Genomic DNA, 14,024 nt, shown 5'->3' with positions numbered 1-14,024 from the left:
TCAACAGCTCTGAGCTCACATTGGCATCAATATGAAAGAAACAAAACAAAAAACAAACTGCAAATGCACATTTCATTTTAGTCCTGAAGCGTAAACTACACAGTTGGATCTGGAATAACACTCCTGGAGCTGGAGGAGTTGTCTCCTTTAAACTGACCTGTTCAGCTGGCATGCTTAACTGTTGAGGCAGACGAGAAAAAAAGCAAAAACAAAAAAAAAAATGTTCTCATGAATGTGTTTTGTCCTAATGTGCTCCTGCTGGCAACAATGTACGACACACTAATGTACTAATGGGGAATGGTGAATGAGAGTTTCTGAAGCGTCGCCACAAAAAATGGAAATTTGTCAGGTAGTTTGCGAGACTAGTCACACTATTCATCACTGTCATGCTATCTCAATCTCCATCTGGCAGAGTTAAGATATGAATACAAACTCTTCTGCTGCAGCATCTCTACTGTGCTTTTAGCCACTACAGTACACTGTGTATATATATTGATTTCCATGTTGGACTGCAAACTGCTGATGACACAGTCTTGATCACAACAGAGTAAAGAGAGTCAACAGAGAAAGATGTAAGCACGCTATTATGTTCAAGCATTCTCCACAGCAGCCTGTGAAGTCACTAAGCCCAACCCCACTGAGGGGGTGTGTGCTTGAACTGACAGTGAAATTATATCATGAGTGGACAGTGAGTGGACTAATATTTAAGGTTGAGACTGAGACCAAACAACAATTAAAGTGAAATGTGTTTATTATTTGCAGTAATGGTAATGACTGTTCTGTCAGGCTGCATATTAGATTACTGCTTACTATTGATGCTTTGGTGGATAGTTGGTAATTAGAGCGTACTAATGATAATACTTTGTAATAATTTGCATGCCATTACATTGGCTTTATAGGAAAATAATCAGGTGTCTAAGTCATAAACCCCACAACCTACTGCTGAGCCAGAAAGTCATTTAACTGCTGTTTCTAATTGATCTGTCACTGTAGCACTTACAATTAGATACCTCAACTTACTAAGCCCCGCCGCACTGAGAGCTACACAGTCACTGCTTAATGCATGAGGCTTGGTGTCAGGCGAAGGAGATGCACAAGATTGTCAGCGAAGTCCAGAAGAGTGATTTCCACATATCGCGACTCAAGACTCTCCCTTTTAATTACAGCTATTGATAAGAAGCAGCAAGCACTTACTCATAATTACTGGCCTGTCTGCTAGGTAACAGCTGTTGGCCAGACAATGCCAGTATTTCCAAATGGGATTGGTGCAACGCTCAGAAACTGAGACGAGGGGAAGAAAATACGTATGAAAAAAGCATACGATACAGCTATAAGGCAGCGTCCTATATGTGAGTCACAGTGTGGCCATTCAGAACAGCTGAGGCCTTTAGCTTGGCACAGGCTGAGAGCAGCAGCTGACCTCCATCAAGAATGGGAGTAACTACTTCCATAGTTATTCCAAAGTTGTCTAATTCAGGAGTTATTCATTGTTGGCGGACTTGCTTGTCACTGTGTGGACTGCACATCCTCAGACATCTGGTGTTGTCGCCACATGCAGCCGCCAAGACAGCGCACAGCAACTCTCAGAAAGGTTCTTGTTAATAACATGGTGTCAGTTGCAAACTTTGAATGTTAAATACTGTATATGTAATGCATGGTGTAATTGATTACAGCTGCCATCTGCTGAGAATTAAGAAGCGAAGCAAGAGCTTTACCATACAAGTGGACAGTGGCATAAATTATCTGTTAAGCAGTAATTGTATGAGGTTAATACATAATCTTTGTGTTTGAGTTTGTCATATGTCAGTTCCCGAAATGGAGGCAAAATGTGTTTTGCACAGTAATATATTTATACCATAAAACCTACAACACACATAATTATATTTGTGTTGTTGTTAATTTGAGCCTATAGCTTCCACTGTAATTACCAAAAGTGGTAATTTTGCCACATTGTTTGAATGAGATCAGGTCAGACAGTTTTTGTTTGTATTGAGCAGCTCGGGGACACGATGCCAGTCTCTTCCTGGGGGCAGCGGGTACTATCTTCCTCATCTCCACCAGCTTGTCTCTTTCTTTTTCCCTTTCTCCTCATCTTGTCCCGTATCGCTTCTCTTCCCAAAGCTGAGCTTTAATTGATGCAGACTTTTCATTATCATCTGTGTCTGTGAAGAAAATAAACACTGCGGCCAATTGACAGTTTTATGCAAATGTCACCGGCCCCTGCTAGGGTGATTTTGTAATGAATATGAAAATAAAAGAGAAAACTCATTTAAATATGCATTTGGACCTTTTACACAAACTTAAAATAAAAACACATGAACTCTTGTTGAAAGTTTATCGCCCTGACATTCATTGGATGGATGATAACTACATAACTGTTTAGGGAATTCCCTCAACTGAAACTAACTCCTGCATCATAGATGGCCATTGTTTAACATAGCACAACCTCACAGGAGCTGTTTGTAAAATACTAATAAATCGTACAACTCAGCTGCTTGTTTTGTCGACATAATCACCGAATCAACATGTTGAAGATGTTGTAGTAATGACAAGTTCATTCATTCAGCCACCCACGCACAAGTAATGATATCAGCGATCAGATGAGAAAGCCGATTATCTTCCTGGGCACAGGAAGAACGTCAGCGTTGTATAATATCTTTGCCGCACTAAAGTAGGTTTATTTTTAGGCACTTTTTCCGCGACTTTCATTATATACACACCTCCAGACCTCAGGGAACTCATAGCTGTCTAGTGGGGTGCAGACAGAAAAGGGAGGGGGCAGAGAGAACAATAGACAGGAATGCATAAGAATTCAGCTCATCTCAGAGGAACAGAGGAATGCACAAAAAGCAAAATAGATTTGTTTCTTTTCAAATGGCCACCGTCAAAGAAGGCACGAGGGAGGTGCCAGGCTCTGCTGGGACACAAGAACAGATGATTGTTTACAGGAAGGATGCGACTGTTGTCTTTTTTTTTGTTTTCCTTTAATTCACTTGTTCTTGCTTAGAAAATAACATTTGCTCAGAAGCATCTGGGAAAATTGCCTTGAGAAAACATGTTTCTTTTTCTGGCTTTCCTTCTGAAGAAGCTAAAGGTGGTGATGTGGAGAGATAAGGTATAGGTTTGTGCACAATAATTTGTAACTGTGTGTTCTTCTCTTCTACTGTGTCTACCTGTCTGCCCGGGCTCTCTTTGTCTGTCTGGCTGTTTCCTTCCCTCCTCTTTCTCTCTTGCTATCTTTTAACCACCTTGTCCTAACAATACCCTTATGTCAGAAGAACAGATATGCAGGGCCCCGTGTTTGTAATCAAAGGGCGAGAAGAGTTTGTGTCTCTGTGTGACAGAGGAAGTAGAGACAGGAAAAAACTACAAAAACTACAATACAGGATTCATTCTCCCAAGCAATGTTTTATTCATCTTCTTTATTTTTCCTCTTCATCTATTTTTTTTTAATCTTGTTGTCTGCTCTGCCTCCTGCTCTGATCAGCGCTACAGCTGTAAGCGAATTAATTGGGAGCTTTATAAAGAAATCAAAAATTAATCTAGTCCCGGGGCGTCGAGTGGCGCAGTAGGTTGAGCAGGCGCCCCATGTGTAGAGGCTACAGTCCTCACTGTAGGCAGCCCCGGTTCAAATCCCGCAGCTGGCGGCCATTTCCTGCATGTCATTCCCACTCTCTCTGCCTCCCCATTTCCTGTCTCTGCACAATCTACTAATAAAGGCACAAAAAGCTAAAAAATAACAATCTAGTCATTTCTTATATATATAAAATTCATGCACACATGTATGTGCTACAAAAACGCTCACCAAATATCAACTCTTGTATAAAACTACCAGAGAAAATTGCAGATAAAATAAAGAGTAAAAACAGTCTTGGGACTGGTTTGCACTGGCTCATTCCCAACATAGCAAACTGTGTGCAGAGCCTGCAGTGCTTCAGAACCTTAAACTGCACTTAAAAGGGTACAGAGAGTTGTTTTATACTCTGACTATACAACGTGCACAGCTAAAGAACATAATCTAACAAGAGTTTCTTACATATTTCATCATAAGGCCTGCAATGACAGGGCCCGCCATCCTCTCATTGCAGGCAGACAATGTTGTAAAAAGAAAATACAATAACAATGTAACGTGGAACCTTTTAGAAGAGGAAATAATGGTTTATGATTTGTTAAAACTGTCATGAAGTATGTAATTTGTTGCAGGAAAGAGAACTCAAAATGTGAACTTGTGAAAAAGTATTTCAGTCCAAAGAGTATAAAAATCATGATAGGAACATCTAACAAATTTGCATAAAAGTAGCACTGGAAAAGAGAGAGGAAGTTGAAGTGGTTGCTCCTAATAAGCCTCCTTGGTTTGATACAGCAGTAACTCTTGATTTTGAAATCAGATTGCATAATATCAAATCAAACATGAGTCACTGAATTAGAGCCACTGTTAGAGCATTTTCATAACTAATATTTTAAAAACACATCATTGGGCGGTGTTTAGCTCAGTTGGTAGAGCACCCGCCCCATGTGTTGAGGCTATAGTCCTCGCTGCAGGCAGCCCCGGTTCAAATCCCGCATCGAGCGACCCTATCCTGCGTGTCATTCCCCCCCTCTGCCTCCCATGTTCTGTCTCTCTCTTAACTCTTAGAGTAGGTTTGATTTCATTATCAAAAGTCTACATAATAAGCACCACACACGTCACTTTGGTTGTGTTTGTTAGTTTTAGGAGTTGCACCTGTGTGGTCTGGCTTGTTAATTGCACCTGTGCTGTGTATGTTTTATATCATTTAAGAAACCCTCTGACGAAAACCTACTTTTTTAACCTTGTTAAAATGGGGCGCATGACGTCTGTCCGACTACCCATTTCTCCGACCATACATTTCTTTATTTTTGCGTCCATTAGTCCGACCTCCCACTTCTCCGACTTAAATAGCCCTAACCCTTAACCTTACCCTAAACCTAACCTGAACACTGTAGAATGGGTAGTCGGAGAAATGAGCCGTCGGACTTTTGGGCAGTCGGACTGATGTATGCTCCCCGTTAAAATGTCCATATGGTGTTTTATATACAGTATAATACAAGAGTGAGATTTGAGTGAATTACTGTAAGCTGTCAACATATGACTTTACATTTGCACTTGGAGCTGCAGTGAACCAATGACAGTCTCTCTCATCCCTTGTGATTACAGAGAGCAAAATATTGCATTATTACAACCAGACAACCAGACATTGTGTTAGCAGTGCAAGCTACCAAACAATATCAACAAAGAAAAGATGTTAGGGGTGGTGTGCGTGGCGCAGTGGGTAGAGCGGCCGCCCCATGTAGAGGCTACAGTCCTCGCCGCAGGCGTCCCCGGTTCGAATCCCGCGTCGGGCAGACCTTTCCTGCGGGTCATTCCCCCTCTCTCTGCCTCCCCCTTTCCTGTCTATCTCTACTGTCATCACTATCAAATAAAGCCGAAAAATATACTTTAAAAAAAAAGAAAAGATGTTGTTGTGTGGTCTAAGTGGGTAAGTGTTCTGATAACTTGGCTAATCTGCAACTTTGGTGCAAAACAGTTTGAGCCTTGGGGCGGCGTTTAACTCAGTTCAAATCCTGCGTCGAGCGGCCCAATCCTGTGTGTCATCCCCCCCTCTCTGCCTCCCATTTCCTGTCTCTCTCTCAACTGTCCTATCCATTAAAGGCAAAAAAGCCCCTAAAAAATATACTTAAAAACAGTTTGAGCCTATTGACTAAGGGTGAAACATGCAGTTTCATCAATGTTTCCTCTAACGCTATCCATCTTAATATGCACTCAACTTTCTCTGCCTGATCCAGAATTTCCCATTGAGGAAGTGTGGATGTGCTTTAAATAGAAAACATGTGTAAGTACTGCGGCGTCGTATTGCTCAGTTGGTAGAGCAGGCGCCTCATAAACAGAGGTTGTACTGTAGTTCTCACTGCAGCAGAATCCATGGTGGCCCTTTGCTGTGTGTCATTCAACCTCTCTCATTCCACGTTTCTCGTCTCTCTCCAGCTGTCCTATCAGAAATAAAGGCATAAAAGCCCCCAAAATACTTTAACAAAAACCTTGTCTAAGTACAGTCTTGCTGAGTTACAAAACACCATTATTAGCCATTTATTTGTCCATTATCTTTTGTCTATACCCAGTAGCTTAAATAGATAATAGTACACCACCCAGTTAATTGCTTAATGTTACTGTTTGCCAGATACTGTAACAGTAGTACACGCTTCAGTTGAAAGCCCTAAAGCTGCCTGCAAATATCTTTTAACTAAGAAGTAGCCTAAGAGTTCATGAGAGTCAAGCTGCTCAATGTACATACACATACACCCAAAACTTTAATTAGCTTAACCATGAACAAGGCTAACTAGAATAAGGAAACAATTCCCACCTGGGCTGAGCTAAACAGTAAACATTGTTTAGGAAGCCACCAACCAAAAGACTATTATTCATCCATGCATTCAACGATCTTTTACTATCCATGCTTTAACAAGCATTGACTTCCAAATGGGACACGCATTGACTTCAGAGAGGACTGCCTCGGAGAAGTGTGGCCTCGGAGGGGGACAAGTATCGACTTCAAAGGACACATGCTTTGAAACACATTAGATTCAAATGGGGTACATTCAAAACAGCATTAGCTTCAAATGAGTCATCCTTCATAGTTTATTGACTTCAAACGGAGTGAGGGAGGTGAACAGCAATACACACAGTTACTGATCCATGATACCAGTCCCCCTGAAAAAAGGGTGGGACACCGGCCTCTGCTGAAAGAAAGGTTCAAAAGGTAAAAAATGAAGAAAAAAATCCTTAAACCACATTTTCACCTTTTTCACTTGAATAGTATGAAAAATTCAAGTGGAAAGCTACTTTGGGACCCTTCATCACAAAAGATTGCTTTATTTCTTAGCCCTATGGTCATACAAGAATGTTTTGTGTATCAAGTTCATGTTCAGCAGATATTTAGATATTTTGCCAAGGGTGCACATCATTGAAAAAAAAAACTTAATTAAACAGAAATTGGTATCCCAGCAAATTTTAAAGATCAAGGTGCTTAGCAGCTTGTTCAGAGAATGAAATCATAGAAAATTCCTAATCCTGAAGTGGCCAGTGGGGGATTCCTTTTATTAATTTAATAAAGTGGTTGTTCCCATGGAACTTGTTAGTTTGGTTAAGTGTGCTGCATTTGTGTACAGGCTTGCATTTCTTGTTCCCATCACCAGCTGATAAACTCAATTGTGAAAACGTCAGAAGAAAATCTAATTTATCAAACGTTGAAACAGAAAGTCAAAAGAAAACAACATTATAGATCAAACCTTGTTATTAATGTGGCTATTGATATTCTTGCTTTGTGTTGCTTCAGGTTCATTATGAAAGACTAGAAACCTCTGCAGAGATCCATAAAATGTCCATAACCCCTTTCTTGCTCTCATTTAAGCTGTCCATCAAACAGAAACCCAAACATGAACTCATTCACGACAAAAATATTCTTTCACCCTGAAATACATGAAAATGTTCCTTGTGCCCACATATGCATAAACGCTCCTATTCACACACCTACACACATGCGCGCGCGCACACACCCACACCCACATCCACACACACACACACACACACACTAAAACACACAGAGACACACTCACATGCCACCCAGCTTTCTGTACACTGTGATGAGATCAATGCACATGTTGACAGACAACACCGATAAGGGGACAGCTTGTCATTACTGTGTGTTAATGTGAATCCATCCTTAAACCATATAAAGACATATAAACAGAGACCCCTGGGAAACACACATGATGTAACTGGAGATTTTACTGAATAAATATAATGCAGCATATTTACAGATAAAAAGGGGCCAGAGCCCCCATCATCATGCTCTCTGAAGCCTTCAAGCTCATATTATTCCTGCAGCTCTCTTGTCTCTTTTCTTTCTCGTCCCTCTCTCGTCTTTGCCTTCTTCCCTCTCACTCTCGCCCTCATCCCCCTGCCTCCCTCTCCAGTACAGTAAATCTCCTCTCTCCTGTCTCTTGGCTCTGAGGTTCGGTGGAGAAGCAGATAGTCGGTGACACTCCCAGTGAAGCGGCTGGCCTGATACTGGCTCCAGCTCTCCTTGGGGGATAAGACACTGACTAGAAAACAGAAGTATGTGCACACATGCACTCAAAGCCACACATATACTTTGGATTACTACTCTTGTGGGAACTGAAACATTATACACCAACCCAACTGAAATTAGCCAGAAGCTAAATCTGATATACATATATTTTCTCTGTATGAGATGAATATTTTCTGGACATGATCCCTCACAGCAAGTTATTACAAATCATCCCAAAGGGCAACATAAAAGTCATGACTATGCACAATAGCTATTGAGACATTTCACTCAGAACCACAAATGTCAAGGTGAAGGGTCTATAAAAAAAAGTCAGGGATATCATTAATGTCATGAAATAAATCCTCTGATAAAAATCAAGTTTTGACCCTGTTAACATCTCTACATCACGCAAGACAGTATCATGAGTGAAATAATCAATCAGTACCATAACTAAATATTTCTGCATTGGAGCTGCAGTGAACCAGTGACAGTGTCCTAAACATAATATCGACAGATTTCATTTCATACATCACATCTAAGGAATCAATCCCAGATAAACTGAAACTTTGTCAGCAACAGACTGTGCAAGTTTGCATTGCACAACCACAAACACTGTGTCATTCAGCGCCAGGTACAACCTGCAGCATAAACAAATGACTACAGTACCATTCTGATCTTTTTTTATAGGCTAGGCAATTCTGGTGCATAACAATGTCCCCAGTCCTCAACAAACCCTGAGTCTGACTGTGAATGCTTGCGACCATCTTATTTTTCACTGATCTTTAAACAATTAATCATGAGTATTTTTATATAGTTTAAAACATAGTCTGCAAAAGATTTGTCATGTGGAGGACATGAAATGTCTAAACCAGTTGTAGTTGATGGGCTGACAAACAAACCACCTAACTAACACTACCATCCCTGGAGCTGCTAGTGTAGCTAATAATATGCACATACCATCATGTACTTGCATGTACAGTACAAGCGCTTAGGCAAACATGTATTGAACCCCCGACGCAGCAGCACATATATGAGGGCGTGGTTATCAGTTGGTTCCGGTATGTCCAGAGGCCTCTTGTTCCCCGAGCTGTCTTTCTACCTAGCTGCTCTAAATGTGATATGACAGATCCAGGGTCACTGCGTTGCTTTATAACACAGGCACCAAAAAAAGGAGAACAAAAAACCATGCTGCAATTACTGTCACTTCATGGCTGAGCTTGCTGTACGCTAACCCCAGGCTGGCCTTAGGTAGCCCTAAATGCAATGATGATTCACTGACTTTGAGCCCGTTTGGGGACAGGAAGAAGGCTGTGTGTGTGGTTGTGTGTGTGTGTTCATTAGTGGGTGTGTAGGCGGATGCCATGCCAGAGGGATATAAACACTACCAGTGGGGATTTAGAAGGACACACTCAAATATAACCAGCATACTGAATATAGAGACTGCGCTGTCCATCGCAATGTGCATGTTGTGTTATTGTTAGTGTGCACATGCCATCATGTGTGTTTGTTATGTTTGTGTGTGTCCATCAGTGGGTTAAATGAAAATAAAGTGAGAGGCTGTTTTAAGGCAATTACTCTGACCCCCAGTATTAGCTCTTTATTTCCCTTGGTAGCTAAACATATTAGACCATCCTCTAGCCCCTGAGCTGCACACACACACACACACACACACACACACACACACACACACACACACACACACACACTATGCCGGTACAATCGTTTCATATTACGTGCGCACCTATCAACTGGACGTGTCACACCCGCGTGCTTTGACGCCTGTGCAGCAGACAGCGCCTGACGTGTAATGTAGTTTCCTCATTGACTTATAATGGCCCCCCGTTCACGCGCACGTTCACGCGTGATGACTGCTGCACGCCTGTAATCAGTGACCACGTGTAACATTCATGCGTTTTTCAGCGAACGCACGCATTAACGCTCGCTTGAAGCTGATACATTTTTGTCAGGCGCTCACACGTACGCGGAAACGACGTGCGCAAACTGTCACGCGTGACAAGAAGCTGCGTTCGTATGAAGCAGATTGTGCACGTCTGTCTGTCACTGTTTGACTAATGTTGTTACGCGTTCACACGCGCGTGCGGTCGCAGAATCTATTGCTGCGCAGCTATGGAAGTATGGCGAGTTTATTGTGCCAAATCATGGATTACCAGGAGAAGGAGAAGGAGCAACCTCCCCTCCCGTCGCCGTCTGAACGTGTGGATTTTTGAATGGGAGTGGATGGGACAGCAGATGAGAGACCGGCGGCGACGTCACGGCGAGTGCACTGAAGGAACGTGTGACGGCGGCGACGTGACGGCGGCGTATGTTAGAATTACCAACAAATTTACGCCTGCTCTGGACGTCTGAACTAAGTACGTCGTCACCACAAACGTGTGAAACGACGTGTGAAACTAACGTCGCCACCATTGACGTGTGAAACACACGTCGTCGCTACTACGCCGTCGTCAGACTGCAGTGAAGTTAGTTTTAAGGTGGATATTTGACAGACATTCACTCCTTCTCAATAGGCTACATTAAAAATTCATAGAAAATATAAGATGTGTTCAAATACAATAAAAACAGGTTTGTGTCATAGAGGAGGCTTAGCTCTACCCTCCTGTGTTGATTTTGAGTCAACAGGTCACATGACCTAGGAGTTATTGTGCTATAATGCTCATATTTACTATATAAAATACATACAAAATTCATATAAAATATTATTTGTGTTTAAATGCTATTAAAACAGGTGAGTGTCATAGAGGAGACTTGGATCTTCTGTCCTGTGTTGATTTTGAGTCAACAGGTCACATGACCTACAGTAGGAGTTATTGAGCTCTAACGCCCATATTTACTGTATAAAATATATAAAAAATTCATGTGACCTGTTGGCTCAAAATCAACACAGAATGGCAGAGGTGAGCCTCCTCTATGACACACACCTGTTTTTATTGCATTTAAACACATTTACTATTTTAAATGAATTTTTAATATATTTTATACAGTAAATATGAGCATTATAGCTCAATAACTCCCAGGTTATGTGACCTGTTGGCTCAAAATCAACACAGGATGGTAGAGCTAAGCCTCCTCTATATGACACCTGTTTTTATTGCATTTAAACAAATGTAATATTTTATATGGATTTTTGATTTATTTTATAGGCCTACTGTAAATATGAGCATTAGAGCTCAATAACTCCAGGTCATGTGACCTGTTGACTCAAAATCAACACAGGAGGGTAGAGCTAAGCCTCCTCTATGACACACACCTGTTTTTATTGCATTTGAACACATCTTATATTTTATATGGATTTTTAATGTATTGAGAAGCGAGTGAGTGAGCGAATGTCTGTCAAATATCCAACTTCAAACTAACTTCACTGCAGTCGTCGTCAGTAGGAATTATAGGACAATATTATAGGGCCTGGACTCGATTTAATCTAATTAATTAGAGGCTTTGTAATTAGGCAAATTAATGGAAATTAAGCATATTTGACCTGAGAACAGTGAGAATAGAAATGGTTTTTCGTGCCAGTAGCCTACACTATTATGATTAAAGCCTAGGCTACTGTATTTAATAGCCTACTTAAATCACAGCATAAAGTGATTTGTCCCTGTGTGATGTCGAGGGACAGGTCAGGACAGTCTGAAGACAGAAAGCTCTGAGTTTGAAGTCCTGGACAAGTCTGTGTCTTGACCACATGTCAGCTGATCAGCTGCAGCAGTGCAACTCCGCTCTTCTCAGCTCCACCGTGACCAGCGCTTTTTTTTTTCTTTTTTTTTTAATGATGTTCCGCAGCGACCGGCTAAAGACTGGAGGATAGGCTATTGTAACCCCCCCCCCATCTGGTCAGACAGAGCTTCTTTAGATCAAGTATCATTTGAACCACGAGCCTTCTCATCCCCCTACAGTAGCCTAGCGCACAGCGTCTCCCAGACCATCATATGTAGCCTACTGTAAATTGTCAAAAAGAAGGAGAAAAAAAAAAGGCGAAAAGGGAGATGCCGGTTGCACTGGGTCAGGTCTGTCTCCAGGTTTCAGCAAATAAAAGCCGGTCTCAATTAGAAGCCGGGTCTGTTTTCTACAAGTTCTAGTGAATGAACAAAACCTCTGAAAGTGCTTAATTCCTGCTACAGTTCTTAAAGACCTGATGGTCCGATCTGATCCGCTATTGCGGCCAGACTCACGTGCATTAATTCTCGTCCATTCTCAAATTAATTATGATTAGATATTATTTCCCATCTTTGCTGAGCTGATTTGTTTTAAATGAAATAGCTAAAAGCGTCCCATAGATGCCTGTCTATTAACATAACCTACTGTGTGACTGTAGATATAAACTACAGGTCCACAGGTAACTTATGCTTAGCTCATAACCTGGTCCAGACCAGGTTATGTTCAGAGTTTAATCATAAAATCGGATATAAGGGCGCCGCTGTTTCACCATTTAACTCATTTACAGCTGCGTCACCTTTACTTTGAAAGTCCAGTGGAGCTGGATCAGAACGGAGCGTTTGTACGGAGGGAGAGATCAGCTGATCGCTGCTGCTGACTTTCTCTCTGAGCGTCTCCGCCGAGAGTTGTCTCCGCCTACAGATGTTCTCCTCACCCGTTGACCTGAGCGTCAGGAGGTCATTAGCTATAGCCTATATTTTACTTTTATATACAGTCACCACTGATAGAAGTTGTTCGCTCGCAGCAGGACGGATAATCAGATGGATAATCGGTAAAGTTAATAATTTCACTTAATGTGGCCATGAATAAATTAATTCCGATGTGTCGCCTGTTATATTTCAGTGTTGCCCAAACTCAAATCTTGAATAAGTTTCCGCTGTTTTCACATTTAAAAAGGTCTTTGTTTATGAGATTTGCTTGTACCTAGCTGCAGCAGCACCTAAATCACTCACTATAACCTATCCAGCCTCTTCCAATAAAACACACACTCGTGTTATAATTGCGATCAGTGAAATATTTAACAATATAAAACACAATTTAAAATGACAGTTGATGTTGCTCCTAGTTTAAATGGATAAAGCTTCATATTTAAAAGTAGCGCAAGAGCTGTCAGAAAAATTAAAAGCAGCCTCCTCTCGCAGCAACACTGTTGCTTCAGGCTGCGATCGTGCTTTTTTTTTATATCGCTCATACTCTCTCCATTAAAACAATTGCACTCCTCTGGGCTGAAATCATAGAACTTAAACATCATAACAAGAACATTATTGATTACAAGCTCTGTCACCAAGAAATGTATTTTTTTTTATTGTTAATTCTATTGTTCTCTCTTTAGTTAACTCTTATGCTGTCATGTGTAAATCTAGCTATTGTACTGACACGTGAGCTGGAATGTCTGAATTGTCTGTTGTTCAATAAAGTTGGAAGAAAAAAAAGTAGGCTACGTCGATCCCCTCATCGTCACTTTCCCCAATTTACAGTATAGGCCTAATTGAGTGAATTCCAGTCTTTCAATATTGGATTCACTTTTTGTTTTTCTTAGGCCTAAGCTGTGTTTTATATGTACTGACGGTGCTTTGTGCAGCTTAGGCAGTAGTAGCTACTTTTTACAAACTGCAGGTGTGTGTGTGTGTGGTGGGGAGGAGGGATGGGAGGAGGGATGGGGGGTGGGGGTGGGGGCGGCGGCGTAGGTGAGGCGACGTACTTATCAACACGTAGGTGAGGCGACGTACTTATCAACACGTAGGTGAGGCGACGTAGTTCAGACGTCAATTCCACACGACAGTCTCCTTTGGCTGGGTAACCGTGGCACTATCGACTCGCCATAATGGAAGTTGATCTGCCCGGTGTGCACCACTACGCATAACGTGACGCGTAGTGTAACTTAGTTGTTCTGTGTTGCATTTTCATTTTCATCCAGTAGATGGTGCAGTCGATCCAATACGAGATACAGATATATAGGCTGTTGCATGACATGATTTATTTGTT

The sequence above is a fragment of the Trachurus japonicus genome, chromosome 13, assembly GCF_045865225.1.
Source record: "Trachurus japonicus isolate A0001 chromosome 13, Traja_1.0".
Classification (NCBI taxonomy): Eukaryota; Metazoa; Chordata; class Actinopteri; order Carangiformes; family Carangidae; genus Trachurus; species Trachurus japonicus.
Note: the sequence above shows the minus strand (reverse complement) of the source record.